The 16612-nt window shown below is 40.8% G+C and overlaps 1 non-coding gene across 1 annotated transcript; it reads left to right on the top strand.

Annotated features, from left to right (window-relative positions):
- Window positions 1-13224: 13224 nt before the first annotated feature.
- LOC112787945 (small nucleolar RNA R71) lies at window positions 13225-13332 on the top strand. The gene has a single exon (XR_003195331.1). It is a non-coding gene; the product is annotated as a small nucleolar RNA R71 (small nucleolar RNA).
- Window positions 13333-16612: the final 3280 nt, after the last annotated feature.

The following is a 16612-nucleotide window of genomic DNA, read 5'->3' on the forward strand; positions in this document are numbered from 1 at the left end:
ACGCGGCCGCATGACTGACGCGACCGCGTGACAAGAAAAGCTCAGAATGACGCGACCACGTGACCCACGCGGACGCGTGACAGAGGCCACGCACCAGAAATTGCAGAAAACGCTCCCAGCGATTTCTGAAGCCCTTTTTGGCCCAAATCCAAGTCCAGAAGGCATAGACCAGAGGTTATGAAGTGAGGGAATGCATCCATTCAGGGAGAGACGACTTTAGTTTAGTTTTCATGAGTTAGATTTAGTTTGGAGAGAAGTTCTCTCCTCTCTCTTAGGATTAGGATTTAGGATTTCTCTTAATTCGGGAGTAACTCTCGATCCCAGGTTTAATGTTCCTTTACTTCAAGCTTCTCTTTCACTTTTATTCACTACTTTAGTTGATTATTTACTTTTGCAATTTAATTTATGAATTCTTCCATGTTACAGATTATTATTTTGGATTAATGTTATTTGAGGTATTTCAGTTAATATTGCTTTCTTTTATTTATTAGTTACAATTATTCCCAATCTGAAGACATTCTTATTCCAGTAGATTTACTTTTCTTCTTTTGGTTTTGGTTAAGAAATCAGTAACTCAGGAGTTATCAAACTCAAACATGCTTGATAATTGTTATCTTTGTTAATTGAATTGAGCTTCAAGAATCCCAATCTTTTCTTAGAAAATAAAATAGGATCCGAAGATCAATCCAATTAATCCCTTGACCTTCCTTTATCTTAGTAAAGGTTAACAAAGCGGAATTAAGATTCAATTCTCATCGTCATTGATAAGGATAGCCAGGATAGGACCTCTAGTTTCTCATATCTTGCCAAAAGTTTATTTACAGTTATTTATTTATTTTACTTGCCATTTAAATTGCTTGTTCTTCATTTACTTTATTCGCTAATTAAACTATTCACTTCTCATTCTCAAAACCCCAATTTACAATCCCCATAGCCAATAATAAGAACATACTTCCCTGCAGCTCCTTGAGAAGACGACCCGAGGTTTGAATACTTTGGTTATCAATTTATTTAGGGGTTTGTTACTTGTGACAACCAAAACATTTGTACGAAGGGATTTCTATTGGTTTAGAAACTATATCTACAACGCAACTATTTTTATAAAATTCTTTACCGGCAAAAATCCCAACGTCAAAATGGCGCCGTTGCCAAGGAGCTGCAATCGTGTGCCTTATTATTGGTTATTGTAAATATTCTTCTTTTACTTGTTTATCTGTTTTTATTTTCCCCTTTTATTTTCATCAGCTACTATGAATTCTCACCCCTTTCGCTTTGAGTTTGGTTCTAATGTTATTGAAAGGAATGAAAGTTATAATAGGAATATGCATCAAGGTCAGAGCAATCAAAGATGGATGGAGCCAAGAGGATCTGATCAACCCTTTAGGCAACAACACCCTCCAAGATATCATGGACAAAGACCATTCTACAATGCATACCAAGCAAATAGACATGGTGGACAACCTTGTAACTACCAACAAGCCCCACTACGTGCTTATAGGCCATCCTCTCAACATAACTTCGAACCACCACGCTCACAAGCTTCTTTTCACCATTCACCACCACATGATCCCCATTTACCCCAGTTCCAATCCAATCACTCCCAAACACCACCACTTCCCCATGTACCACGTCCAAATCTATCACCCCGAGAATCAGAGATTCGCCTCAAGGAAACAGCAGATCAACTTCAAACAACCATTCGTCAACTGGAGCAAGCAATAAGTCAATTACTTGCCAGACGTTTGAACATTCAAGGACCTCCCACGACACCATGTGGACAGTCTAATGAAGAGCGTAGCATGAAGGAAACACTAGAAACTCCAGTGGACAAGACAGAGCATGGCTTCGTACTGGAACAAGTAGAAGAAGCTGTCATTATTGAAGAAGAAGAGTTTGTTGAAAACTTAGGAGATGCTGAACTTCCATGGGAAGCCAGAGTTGTGGAAAATTCTGTCAAGGATGTTACAATTGATGCTAAGGAGGATTGTGCGCAATCCCCAAGGCAGGTATTTCCTGAAGAACTAGACAGAATAATCCAAAAAGCAAGTTTCCTTGATGATGATAATGAACTTGCATCTGCAAGTGAATTCTCTGAGATCGAAGAATCTTCCCCAAGCGAATACGAAGATGATACGGAGGTAGATTTCTCTCAACCTCCAGTCTATGACACAAGTGATGAGGAGGACATAGATGGCTTTGATCAAGACATGGAAACATTTGAAGAATCTTGCAAAGAAGTGGAGAATTTCACAGAAGAGCACAAGGGAGTAGAACTCACAGAACCACTAGAACCACCTACCCCAAGGCCATTACCACCCAATACAAGCTTCAAGTGGGTACAATCCTTAACTTTTAACTGTATTTTTCCACTTGAATATGGTTTGCTTGAAACAGATGGCCAGCTTAGAGATCTCTGTGGCTTTAAGAGTAAAAGGGAAATGGCTCGTACTCAGAGCTGGTGCACAAGGTTCAACAACGTTCCACGTTTCAACTTGAAGTGCACGGATTGGCATCATGATCAACCGGATGGATCTCGAAAAACGTTTAGCTATCCTGGTGAGAATCTAATCTCAAAACCACCCAGATGGAAAAGTATAGATCAAAACGGAGGCAGATTTAAAAGCAAAATTTGGGATCCTAGAATCTATGCTAACATTCGTCACCCCGGGAGTCTGAGAATCTGTTTGAAGCTGCTCAGAAGCTTCACGTGCCTAGTTTGGGACCCCGGAGGCTATTGGCATTCCAAGCATTGGTGGAGATTTCTGGATGAATTTAAGCATAAGCCGCCATAACAAGAAGCTCATCCAATGTCCAACTTAAGGACTTTAACTAAAAGTGCTAGGTGGGAGACAACCCACCATGGTATGATCGTTCATTTTTCAATTTTTATTTCGTTTTGTTTATTTTCAAGTGTTATTTTATTTTATAATATTGAACCTGGAATTTTGCATCGCATTCATATTAATCATTGCATTCTGTATACTGCATAAAAAAAAGAAGAGAAGAAGGTGCTCCACGCGACTGCATCATCCATGCGATCGCGTCAAATGGCGTAAAACATTACCCACGCGACCGCGTCATCCACGCGGCCGCGTGACCTGGAGATCGGCGTAAAGATCCAACGTCCAGAAAGTTAGGCTGGAATCGTGCGGCCATTGTGCGTTTCGCACAATTGACCCACGCGATCGCGTCACTCATGCGATCGCGTCACTTGCACAATACCAATCCCACGCGATCGCATGAGCGACGCGATCGCGTCGCATGGATTGCATCACACCCCAAAAAGAGACAGAGAGTTGCGCTGAAACGATGATGGATTTGTGCGTTTAGCACAAATTCCAGTGACGCGATCGCATGCCCCAGGCGATCGCGTCATTCACTCTATTTGCCCTCCACACGATCGCGTCATCCACGCGATCGCGTCACACCCTTTTTCGATCCAGCCACTCTTTTTGCCCTCCACGCAATCGCGTCATTTATGCGATCGCGTCACACCATTTTTTCGCTCCAGCCACGCGACCGCGTCCCCCACGCGGCCGCGTGGATTCAAATTTATAACCCCCCAGCCACGCGAACCCTACCAGTCGCGCCCCCCCAAACCTTTCTTCTCCCTCTCTTCTCCTCCAATCCAACCATCACCACCCAGCCACCACCACGCCACCGCCGACCACCCAGATCCCGCCGCCACCCACCCCCTTCCTCCTTCCCCCTTCTTTCTTCTTCTTCCTTCTCCTCCCTCCCTCCAACACCACTGCCCCCTTCCACGACCACCACCCACCGCCGCCGGTCCATCCCAGCCACGCCCCCCATCCGCCACCCACCCCTTCCCCTCTTTCCCCCTACCCCTATTACCCCTACTTTCCCTCCTTGCCCCTCCAAACAGCATCACCGTCACCGGGCCGCCTTTCTCCGCCTCGCCAGACGCCGTCACCACCATTCCCAGCCACCTTTCTGCCCATTCTCCCTAGTTCGCCTACCAGGTTCTGCCGAACGCCAACATTTTATCCTTTCATCGTTGGTTCCTATTTTCTGTTATTGTTCATCTTTACGCTAGTTAGATATGCATGTTGTAGGGATTTTAGGATGTTAGGTAGCCTAGGATGTGGTTAGTGGATTTAGGTCTGTTTAATTGCACTGTTCTTGTTTCTTGTTTCTTTATTTTCGCAATTCTACTGATGATGTGCTGTTAGTTTTCTTCATATGATATAATTTCTTGTTTCATGCTGCTCTTTACTCTGAATTTTCATGTTTATATTCCTTATATGTAAGTACAGCTTTAATTTTGATTCATATGAACTATTTGACTGCTGTTTATTTTCCGGGACAATCCAATTTTAGCCGGAATACTGTCCAAATTTCTATAAAATGTTTCCATTCATGTTTTGGTTTTGCCATTTTGAAATCTATTTTACTCTGCTTTAACCAAACCATTCATGAATGCCCGGGCAAGTTTTTTTATCCTTTTTGATTTCCTGGTTCCTACACTACATTTTTTATGTTTGATTCCAAATTTCTGCTTTCTCTGTATCTATTTGAGTCATCATCAAACTGTTTTACTTATTTGGATATGAGTTACTTATCGCTTCTAATTTTGAATACTTGTTACTAGGAATATTTTCATTATGCCACTTACTTTAACCCACTTCTACTAACTCACTAATTTTCACTTCCTAAACTCTTTTTCAATTCTAACCAACCTAACCTTTCAAAAAACTTCTTTTCTGATTTTCTTTCACTTTCTCTTAACATTCTAACCAAGGCATGATGTTTATTTTTCTATTTCACATGAATTCTATTCCATTTTGGATTGTAAATTCTTCTTTTCGAACTTTTAACTCCTATTCAATCCTTAATGCACATTTACTTAGCTCATATTCATTACTCTCCTGCTCCTTTGCCACTATGTGCTTCTTTTGTTAATTGCCTCCTTGTTTTCCTGTTTTTATTATATCCTTGAATTCTGTTTTTCAGGATGTCGGACTCCCACAGAAAAGGGAAAGCAAAGGCAACAACTGGCAAACGAAAAAGAGGAGAAGCCTCTATGTCTATCATAGATCTCATGCATGATGCCTCCTTGCGGGAGAAAAATTTTACCCCGCAGGAGAAGGCCGACCAGCTAATCCCTGCTACTGATCCAGTAAAGTTTGCAAACCGATACTGTGAGCTGAGGTATCCGGTGTTTGCAACCTCTAGGAACCTATACTTGGAGAGGACTCTGAAGATCCCAGAAAAACTCCAGCAATACACCTCTGACCAGATCAAACAAAGAGGCTGGTTCTTCCTGGAGAGACCTCTGACTGAGGTCAATGCATCTTGGGTTAGAGAATTCTACTGCAATTACTTCAAGACTTCCCTAGATGCAGTGAACCTCAGAGAGAAGCAAATTCTGGTTACTGAAGAGGCCACTGAGGATGTTTTGAAGCTTCTGCCTAAGACTGATCAGTTGGATGGTTATCAGAAAGCTGAGGAAGACATACGCTTTATGCGATTTGATTGGGATGCAGTAAAGGCCCGGATAGCCCTTGACCCAACCGTTCCTTGGATTATGGGTCAGAACACCACCATGCCAAAGGAAATCAAGCGCATTTACCTGAATGATGAGGCTCGGCTATGGCATCAGATACTTAGCAACTTCATTATGCCGAGTACTCACGAGACTGAGATACCAGCCGCTATGATCACCTTCCTATGGTGTGTGATGGAGGGTAAGGACCTGTACCTGCTACGCTTTATCCGGTTCTACATGGCCAAGGTCCACGTCTGAGGCACTCTTCCCTTTCCATATTTGATCACACAGCTAGGCCGTCGAGCTGACGTGCCATGGGAGGATGCTGATGAGAGGCCACCTGCTGCAGAATGCAAGAAGATTATCCCGCACAGTAGGAACTTTCTGGCCTTGGGCTACAGACCTCCATTCCTCACTGCTCCTGGTGACACTGCCACACCATCTGCCGGCCCCTCTTCCTCTACAGCTACACCTGCCACCACCACTGCACCTCCACTTGCCCCAGAGCCCATCTATCATCTAGTGCACCGCCTGTTTCGACGGCTTGACCAGATAGAGCGTCGCAACAAGCGACGCTATGAGCACCTAAAGCTGATGATACGATCTGGCGACATCTCCTCCGAGCCTGACACACCATCCGAGGCATCTGACGAGGAGGCGGATGATCCCGAGGCAGAGACCCATCCACAGAGCGAGGCAGAGCAGGCAGGCACCCAGCAGGCAGCACACCATCAAGAGGCTCCGCCTCAGATTCAGGCTGTAGATCCTGAGATCCCTCTTCAGTCAGCACCTCCTCCACAGCAGTCAGACCCTCAGATCACCACCTCAGAGACCCCAGCTACCCGTCCTTCCAATGATGACACCCCTTCACACACTGCTTGACTGAGCATCAGGGACGATGCTACATTTTAAGTGTGGGGAGGTCGCCATCTCTGGCATTCTTTTTTTGGTGAACCACTACATACTCTTTTTATTTATTTTGCTATTTTTCTGTATTTTTCTTTTTATTTCTATTTTGCAGTACTTATTGGTATGCGAAATTGTTACTCAGGTTGTGAATTATTGTTCGAAATTGATTCCCTGGCGTGGCACCAAAAACGGATGCACAGAACCATGGTCTAAACATATCTTCACAACTTCGCATAACTAACCAGCAAGTGCACTGGGTCGTCCAAGTAATAAACCTTACGTGAGTAAGGGTCGATCCCACGGAGATTGTTGGTATGAAGCAAGCTCTGGTCACCTTGTAAATCTCAGTCAGGCGGATATAAAATAGTTATGGAGTTTTCGAAATTAATACTAAAATAAGGATAGAAATACTTATGTAAATCATTGGTGAGAATTTCAGATAAGCGTATGGAGATGCATTCATTCCTCTGAACCTCTGCTTTCCTGTTGTCTTCATCCAATCAGTCTTACTCCTTTCTATGGCTGGCTTTGTGTAAGGATGTCACCGGTGCCAACGGCTACTTTCAATCCTCTCGAGAAAATGGTCCAAATGCTCTGTCACAGCACGGCTAATCGTCTGGAGGCATCACCCTTATCGTTGGTTGCATCCTATTCCTCTCTGTGAAAATGGTCCGATGCGCTGTCACTGTATGGCTAATCATCTTGGAGGTTCTCGATCATACTGGAATAGAATTTACTATCCTTTTGCGTCTGTCACTACGCCCAGCACTTGCGAGTTTGAAGTTCGTCACAGTCATTCAATCCCAGAGTCCTACTCAGAATACCACAGACAAGGTTTAGACTTTCCGGACTCTCATGAATGCCGCCATCAATCTAGCTTATACCACGAAGATTCTGATTAAGAGATCTAAGAGATATTCATTCAATCTAATGTAGAACGGAAGTGGTTGTCAGGCACGCGTTCATAGGGAATGATGATGATTGTCACGTTCATCACATTCAGGTTGAAGTGCGAATGAATATCTTAGAAGCAAAATAAGATGAATTGAATAGAAAACAGTAGTACTTTGCATTAATCTTTGAGGAACAGCAGAGCTCCACACCTTAATCTATGGAGTGTAGAAACTCTACCATTGAAAATACATAAGTGATAATGGAGTTCATTGGTCTCGGCCCCAGAGGGGAACCGGAGTAACCAAGACTGTGAATACAATGATAAAAAGTTCTATTTATAATAAACTAGTCACTAGGGTTTACAGGAGTAAGTAATTGATGCATAAATCCACTTTTGGGGCCCACTTGGTGTGTGCTTGGGCTGATCTTGAAGTCTACACGTGGAGAGGTCATTCTTGGAGTTGAACGCCAGCTTTTGTGCCATTTTGGGCGTTGAACTCCACTTTGCAACTTGTTTCTGGCGCTGGACGCCAGAATTGGGCAAAGAGCTGGTGTTGAACGCCAGTTTGCATCATCTAAACTTCGGAAAAGTATGGACTATTATACATTGCTGGAAAGCCCTGGATGTCTACTTTCCAACGCAATTGGAAGCGCGCCAGTTTGAGTTCTGTAGCTCCAGAAAATTTATTTTGAGTGCAGGGAGGTCAGAATCCAACAGCATCAGCAGTCCTTCTTCAACCTCTGAATCTGATTTTTGCTCAAGTCCCTCAATTTCAGCCAGAAAATACCTGAAATCATAGAAAAACACACAAACTCATAGTAAAGTCCAGAAATGTGAATTTAACATAAAAACTAATGAAAACATCCCTAAAAGTAACTAGATTCTACTAAAAACATACTAAAAACAATGCCAAAAAGCGTATAAATTATCCGCTCATCACAACACCAAACTTAAATTGTTGCTTGTCCCCAAGCAACTGAAAATCAAGTAGGATAAAAAGAAGAGAATATACTATAAATTCCAAACTATCAATGAAACATAGCTCCAATCAGATGAGCGGGACTTGTAGCTTTTTGCCTCTTGAATAGTTTTGGCATCTCACTTTATCCATTGAGGTTCAGAATGATTGGCATCTATAGGAACTCAGAGTTCAGATAGTGTTATTGATTCTCCTAGTTTAGTATGATGATTCTTAAACACAGCTATTTTATGAGTCTTGGCCGTGGCCCTAAGCACTTTATTTTCCAGTATTACCACCGGATACATAAATGCCACAGACACATAATTGGGTGAACCTTTTCAGATTGTGACTCAGCTTTGCTAAAGTCCCTAATTAGAGGTGTCCAGGGTTCTTAAGCACACTCTTTTTTTGCTTTGGACCTTGACTTTAACCGCTCAGTCTCAAGTTTTCACTTGACACCTACACGCCACAAGCACATGGTTAGGGACAGCTCGGTTTAGCCGCTTAGACCAGGATTTTATTCCTTTAGGCCCTCCTATCCACTGATGCTCAAAGCCTTGGGATCCTTTTTATTTGCCCTTGCCTTTTGGTTTTAAGGGTTATTGGCTTTTTACTCTTGCCTCTTGGTTTTAAGAGCTTTTGGCTTTTTCTGCTTGCTTTTTCTTTCTATTTTTTTCACCTATATTTTTTTTTCTACAAGCTTTGTTCTTTGCTGCTTTTTCTTGCTTCAAGAATCATTTTTATGATTTTTCAGATTATCAAATAACATGTCTCCTAGTCATCATTCTTTCAAGAGCCAACATATTTAACATTCTTAAACAACAACTTCAAAAGACATATGCACTGTTCAAGCATTTATTCAGAAAACAAGAAGCATTGTCTCCACATCAATATAATTAAACTAAGTTCAAGGATAAATTTGAAACTCATGTACTTCTTGTTCTTTTGAATTAAAACATTTTTCATTTAAGAGAGTTGATGGATTCATAGGACATTCATAACTTTAAGACAGAGTTACTAACTACTAATGATCATGTAATGAAGACACAAACATAGATAAGCACTTAGCATAGAAAACAAAAAACAGAAGAAATAAGAACAAGGAATGAATCCACCTTAGTGATGGTGGCGTTTCCTTCTTGAGGAACCAATGATGTCCTTGAGCTCTTCTATGTCTCTTCCTTGTCTTTGTTGCTCCTCCCTCATTGCTTTTTGATCTTCTCTAATTTCATGAAGGATGATGGCGTGCTCTTGATGTTCCACCCTTAATTGTCCCATGTTGGAACTTAATTCTCCTAGGGAAGTGTTGATTTGCTCCCAATAGTTTTGTGGAGGAAGATGCATTTGAGGCATCTCCGGGATCTCATGGTCATGAGTTTCATACGCCTCTTGAGCTCCATGAATGGGCTCTCTTGCTTGCTCTATCTTTTTCTTAGTGATGGGCTTCTCTTCATCAATGTGAATGTCTCCTTCTATGAAAGCTCCAGCTGAGTAACATAGATGGCAAATAAGATGAGGAAAAGCTAGCCTTGCCCCAGGGGAGGGCTTTTCGGCTATTTTGTAGAGTTCAAGGGAGATGACTTCATGAACTTCTACTTCCTCTCCAATCAAGATGCTATGGATCATGATGGCCCGATCCACAGTAACTTCAGATCGGTTGCTAGTGGGGATGATGGAGCGTTGGATGAACTCCAACCATCCTCTAACTACAGGCTTGAGGTCCAGTCTTCTTAGTTGAACCGGCTTGCCTTTGGAGTCAATCTTCCATTGAGCTCCTTCCACACATATGTCCATGAGGACTTGGTCCAACCTTTGATTAAAGTTGACCCTTCTAGTGTAGGGGCGTTCATCTCCTTGCATCATATGCAAGTTAAACGCCAACCTCACATTCTCCGGGCTAAAATCTAAGTATTTCCCCCGAACCATTGTAACATAATTCTTTGGATTCGGGTTCTTACTTTGATCATGGTTCCTAGTGATCCATGCATTGGCATAGAACTCTAGAACCATTAGGATGCCGACTTGTTGGATGGGGTTTGTTAGAACTTCCCAACCTCTTCTTTGGATTTCATGTCGGATCTCCGGATACTCATTTCTCTTGAGTTTGAAAGGGACCTTAGGGATCACCTTCTTCTTGGCCATAACATCATAGAAGTGGTCTTGATGAGTTTTGGAGATGAATCTTTCCATCTCCCATGACTCGGAGGTGGAAGCTTTTGTCTTCCCTTTTCCTTTTCTAGAGGATTCTCCGGTCTTAGGTGCCATCAATGGTAATGGAAAAACAAAAAGCTTATGCTTTTACCACACCAAACTTAGAATATTGCTCGCCCTCGAGCAAGAAAAGAAAGAATTAGATGAAGAAGAAGAATAAAATATGGAGAAGAGGGGGGAGGTGTGTTTCGGCCAAGAAGAGAAGAGAGGGTTGTGTTGTGTGAAAATGAGGAAGAATGGAAGGCCTTATATAGGGAAGGGAGGGGGGTTAAGGTTCGGCCATATGGGTGGGTTTGGGTGGGAAATTGATTTGAATTTTGAAGGTAAGTGGAGTTTATTGGGTAGGTTTATGGGGAAGAGTGGGTGGATGTGAGTGGTGAAGGGTTAATAGGGAAGAGAGATGGAGGTGATAGGTGAAGGGTTTTGGGGAAGAGTGTTTATTGGGAATAGAGGATGATTGAGAAGAGAGAAGAGAGTGAGTGGAGGTAGGTGGGGATCCTGTGGGGTCCACAGATCCTGAGATGATCCTGTGGGGTCCACAAATCCTGAGGTGTTCAAGGATTTACAACCTTGCACCAAATTAGGCATGTAAAATGCCCTTGCACACAACTCTGGGCGTTCAGCGCCAGGTTGGTGCCCATTTTAGGCGTTCAACGCCCATTTGTTGCCCATTTCTGGCGTTGAACGCCAGAACCATGCTTGTTCTGGGCGTTCAGCGCCAGCTCCTCTCCAGGGTGCAATTCTGGCGTTCAGCGCCCAGATGATGCCCATTTTGGGCGTTCAGCACCCAGATACTGCCCATTTTGGGCGTTCAGCGCCAGAACCATGCTCTGTTCTGGCGTTGAACGCCAGGCAGGTGCTTCCTCCAGGGTGTGATTTTTCTTCCGCTGTTTTTGATTCTGTTTCTAAATTTTTCGTTTATTTTGTGACTCCACATGATCATGAACCTAAGAAAACATGAAAAACAAAAATAAAATTAGATAAATAAACATTGGGTTACCTCCCAACAAGCGCTTCTTTAATATCAATAGCTTGGCAGTGGGCTCTCATGGAGCCTCACAGATGTGCAGAGCTTTGTTGAGACCTCCCAACACCAAACTTAGAGTTTGGATATGGGGGTTTGACACCAAACTTAGAGTTTGGTTGTGGCCTTCCAACACCAAACTTAGAGTTTGACTGTGGGGGCTTTGGTTGACTCTGCTTTGAGAGAAGCTTTTTCTGCTTCCTCTCCATGGATGCAGAGAGAGATCCTTGAGTTGTAAACACAAGGTTGTCCTTATTTAATTGAAGGATCAATTCTCCTCTGTCCACATCAATCACAGCTCTTGCTGTGGCTAGGAAAGGTCTTCCTAGGATGATGGATTCATCCTCTTCCTTTCCAGTATCCAGGACTATGAAATTAGCAGGGATGTAAAGGCCTTCAACCTTTACTAAGACGTCCTCTACTTGTTCATAAGCCTGTTTTCTTGAATTGTCTGCCATCTCTAATGAGATTTTAGCAACTTGCACCCCATAGATTCCCAGTTTCTCTATTACAGAGAGGGACATGAGGTTTATCCCTGAACCAAGGTCACACAGAGCCTTAAAGATCATGGTGCCTATGGTACAAGGTATTATGAACTTTCCAGGATCCTGTTTCTTCTGAGGCAATGTCAGTTGATCCAGATCACTTAGTTCATTGGTGAACAAGGGAGGTTCATCTTCCCAAGTCTCAATACCAAATAATTTGGCATTTAGCTTCATGATTGCACCAAGGAACTTGGCAGCTTGCTCTTCAGTAACATCCTCATTTTCTTCAGAAGAGGAATACTCATCAGAGCTCATGAATGGCATAAGGAGGTTCAATGGAATCTCTATGGTCTCTAGATGAGCCTCAGAGTCCTTTGGTTCCTCAGAGGGAAGCTCCTTATTGATCACTGGACGTCCCAGGAGGTCTTCTTCCTTGGGATTCACGTCCTTCTCCTCTCTTGTGGGTTCGGCCATGGTAATTAATTCAATGGCCTTGCACTCTCCTTTTGGATTCTCTTCTGTATTGCTTGGGAGAGTACTAGGAGGGATTTCAGTGATCCTTTTACTCAGCTGGCCCACTTGTACTTCCAAATTTCTAATGGAAGACCTTGTTTCATTCATGAAACTCACAGTGGCCTTAGATAGATCAGAGACTAAATTTGCTAAGCTAGATGGATTCTGCTCAGAATTCTCTGTCTGTTACTGAGTGGATGATGGAAAAGACTTGCTATTGCTAAACCTATTTCTTCCACTATTATTAAAGCCTTGTTGAGGCTTTTGATCCTTCCATGAGAGATTTGGGTGATTTCTCCATGATGGATTGTAGGTGTTTCCATATGGTTCACCCATGTATTTTAACTCTTCTATTGCAGGGTTCTCAGGATCATAAGCTTCTTCCTCAGAAGATGCCTCTTGAGTACTGCTGGATGCAGCTTGCATTCCATTCAGACTCTGAGAAATCATATTGACTTGTTGAGTCAATATTTTATTCTGAGCCAATATGGCATTCAGAGTATCAATTTCAAGAACTTCCTTCTTCATAGGCGTCCCATTACTCACAGGATTCCTCTCAGAAGTGTACATAAACTGGTTATTAGCAACCATGTCAATGAGTTCTTGAGCTTCTGCAGGCATTTTCTTTAGGTGAATGGATCCACCTGCAGAAGTATCCAATGACATCTTTGATAGCTCAGATAAACCATCATAGAATATATCTAGGATGGTCCATTCTGAAAGCATATCAGAAGGACACTTTTTGGTCAGCTGCTTGTATCTTTCCCAAGCTTCATAGAGGGATTCACCTTCTTTCTGTCTGAAGGTTTGAACATCAGCTCTCAGCTTGCTCAGCTTTTGAGGAGGAAAGAACTTGGCTAAGAAAGCCGTGACCAGCTTATCCCAAGAGTTCAGGCTGTCTTTGGGTTGAGAGTCCAACCATATTCTAGCTCTGTCTCTTACAGCAAAAGGGAAAAGCATGAGCCTGTAGACTTCAGGATCTACTCCATTAGTCTTAACAGTATCACAGATCTGCAAGAATTCAGTTAAGAACTGAAAAGGATCTTCAGATGAAAGTCCATGAAACTTGCAGTTCTGCTGCATCAGAGAAACTAGCTGAGGTTTCAGCTCAAAATTGTTTGCTCCAATGGTAGGAATGGAGATGCTTCTTCCATGTAAATTGGAATTAGGTGCAGTAAAGTCACCAAGCATTCTCCTTGCATTATTGTTGTTGGGTTCGGCTGCCATCTCCTTTACTTGTTCAAAATTTTCAATAAGGTTGTCTTTGGATTATTGTAATTTAGCTTCTCTTAGTTTTCTCTTCAGAGTCCTTTCAGGTTCTGGATCAGCTTCAACAAGAATGCCTTTTTCTTTGTCCCTGGTCATAAGAAAGAGAAGAGAAAAAGAAAAGAAGAGGAATCTTCTATGTCACAGTAAAGAGGTTCCTTATTGTTAATAGAAGAAAAAAAGGAATAGGGGTGAAAAAGAATGAAGAATCCAAACACAAAGGTGATGATAGGAGCAGAAATGTGAGATGAAGAGAAGTGTTAGTAGATGAATAAATAAATAGAAGGGGATGAGAGGAGGAGAGAATTTTCGAAAATAATTTTTGAAAAAGAGTTAGTGATTTTCGAAAATAGTTTTTGAAAAAGGTTAGTAGTTTTTCGAAAATTCAAAATAAAAAATAAAATAATTAGTCTAATTAAAAAGAAATTTTGAAAAAGAGGGAAGATTTTTTCGAAAATTAGAGAGAGAGAGAGAGTTAGTTAGGTAGTTTTGAAAAAGGTAGGAAATAAACAAAAAGTTAGTTAGTTGAAACAAATTTGAAAATCAATTTTGAAAAGATAAGAAGTTAGGAAGTTAGAAAAGATATTTTGAAAATCAAATTTTTGAAAAAGATAAGATAAGAAGATATTTTTGAAAAGATATGATTGAAATTAGTTTTGAAAAAGATTTGATTTTTAAAATCACAATTAATGACTTGATTCACAAGAAATCACAAGATATGATTCTAGAACTCAAAGTTTGAATCTTTCTTAACAAGCAAGTAACAAACTTGAAATTTTTGAATCAAAACATTAATTGATGATGTTATTTTCGAAAATTATGAGATAAAATTAAGAAAAAGATTTTTGAAAAATATTTTTATAATTTCAAAAATAAATAAGAAAAATGAAAAATATTTGATTTTTGAAAAAGATTTTGAAAAAGATAAGATTTTTAAATTGAAAATTTGATTTGACTCATAAAAACAACTAGATTTTAAAAATTTTTGAAAAAGTCAAATCTAATTTTCGAAATTTTAAGAGAGAAAAAGGGAAAGATATTTTTTTTTTATTTTTGAATTTTTATGATGAGAGAGAAAAACAAGAAAAATGATGCAATGCATGAAAGTTATGGATCAAACCAATGAATGCATGCAAGAATGCTATGAATGTCAAGATGAACACCAAGATCACTATGAAGATCATGATGAACATCAAGAGCACATTTTTGAAAAATTTTTAATGCAAAGAAAACATGCAAGACACCAAACTTAGAATTCTTTAATGCTTAGACATAAAGAATTCAGGAATGCATATGAAAAACAAGAAAAGACACAAAATATGCAAATGCAAAGATCAAACAAGAAGACTTACCAAGAACAACTTGAAGATCATGAAGAACACTATGAATGCATGAATTTTTTCGAAAATTATTTGAAAAACAAAAATAAGGATTCCAAAATTTTTAATATGAATTCCAGGACTCTAGCATTCTTAGTCTAAAGCTCCAATCTGAGTTCTACTCGGAATACCACGGACAAGGTTTAGACTTTCCGGACTCTCATGAATGCCGCCATCAATCTAGCTTATACCACGAAGATTCTGATTAAGAGATCTAAGAGATATTCATTCAATCTAATGTAGAACGGAAGTGGTTGTCAGGCACGCGTTCATAGGGAATGATGATGATTGTCACGTTCATCACATTCAGGTTGAAGTGCGAATGAATATCTTAGAAGCGAAATAAGATGAATTGAATAGAAAACAGTAGTACTTTGCATTAATCTTTGAGGAACAGCAGAGCTCCACACCTTAATCTATGGAGTGTAGAAACTCTACCGTTGAAAATACATAAGTGATAATGGAGTTCATTGGTCTCGGCCCCAGAGGGGAACCGGAGTAACCAAGACTGTGAATACAATGATAAAAAGTTCTATTTATAATAAACTAGTCACTAGGGTTTACAGGAGTAAGTAATTGATGCATAAATCCACTTCCGGGGCCCACTTGGTGTGTTCTTGGGCTGAGCTTGAAGTCTACATGTGGAGAGGTCATTCTTGGAGTTGAACGCCAGCTTTTGTGCCATTTTGGGCGTTGAACTCTACTTTGCAACTTGTTTCTGGCGCTGGACGCCAGAATTGGGCAGAGAGCTGGCATTGAACGCCAGTTTGCGTCATCTAAACTTAGGCAAAGTATTGATTATTATACATTGCTGGAAAGCCCTGGATGTCTACTTTCCAACGCAATTAGAATCGCGCCATTTTGAGTTCTGTAGCTCCAGAAAATCCATTTTGAGTGTAGGGAGGTCAGAATCCAACAGCATCAGCAGTCCTTCTTCAACCTCTGAATCTGATTTTTGCTCAAGTCCCTCAATTTCAGCCAGAAAATACCTGAAATCACAGAAAAACACACAAACTCATAGTAAAGTCCAGAAATGTGAATTTAACATAAAAACTAATGAAAACATCCCTAAAAGTAACTAGATTCTACTAAAAACATACTAAAAATAATGCCAAAAAGCGTATAAATTATCCGCTCATCACTTATACATTGCTATTTTTATGTATTTATACTCTATTTCTGCATTTTGTATTTTTAGTTCATATTTTAGCCACTTAGTTTAGTTGCAATTCTAACTTATTAGTTATAGAAATTGTGGATTGATTAGTATAGTTTACCCTTTTTTAGCATAAGATAACTTGGAATAGATTGAAAAGAAAAAGGAAGTAAACTAGAGACTTTAACAGAATCAAAACAATCCACACACTTTGTACATATAGCATTACATGTTAGTTAGTTAACAACATTTCATCAAGGAGAAACACTAGAACTTTAAAGCCACCTTAAGTTTTACATTGAGAATA

Source organism: Arachis hypogaea, chromosome 20 (genome assembly GCF_003086295.3).
Source record: "Arachis hypogaea cultivar Tifrunner chromosome 20, arahy.Tifrunner.gnm2.J5K5, whole genome shotgun sequence".
NCBI lineage: Eukaryota > Viridiplantae > Streptophyta > Magnoliopsida > Fabales > Fabaceae > Arachis > Arachis hypogaea.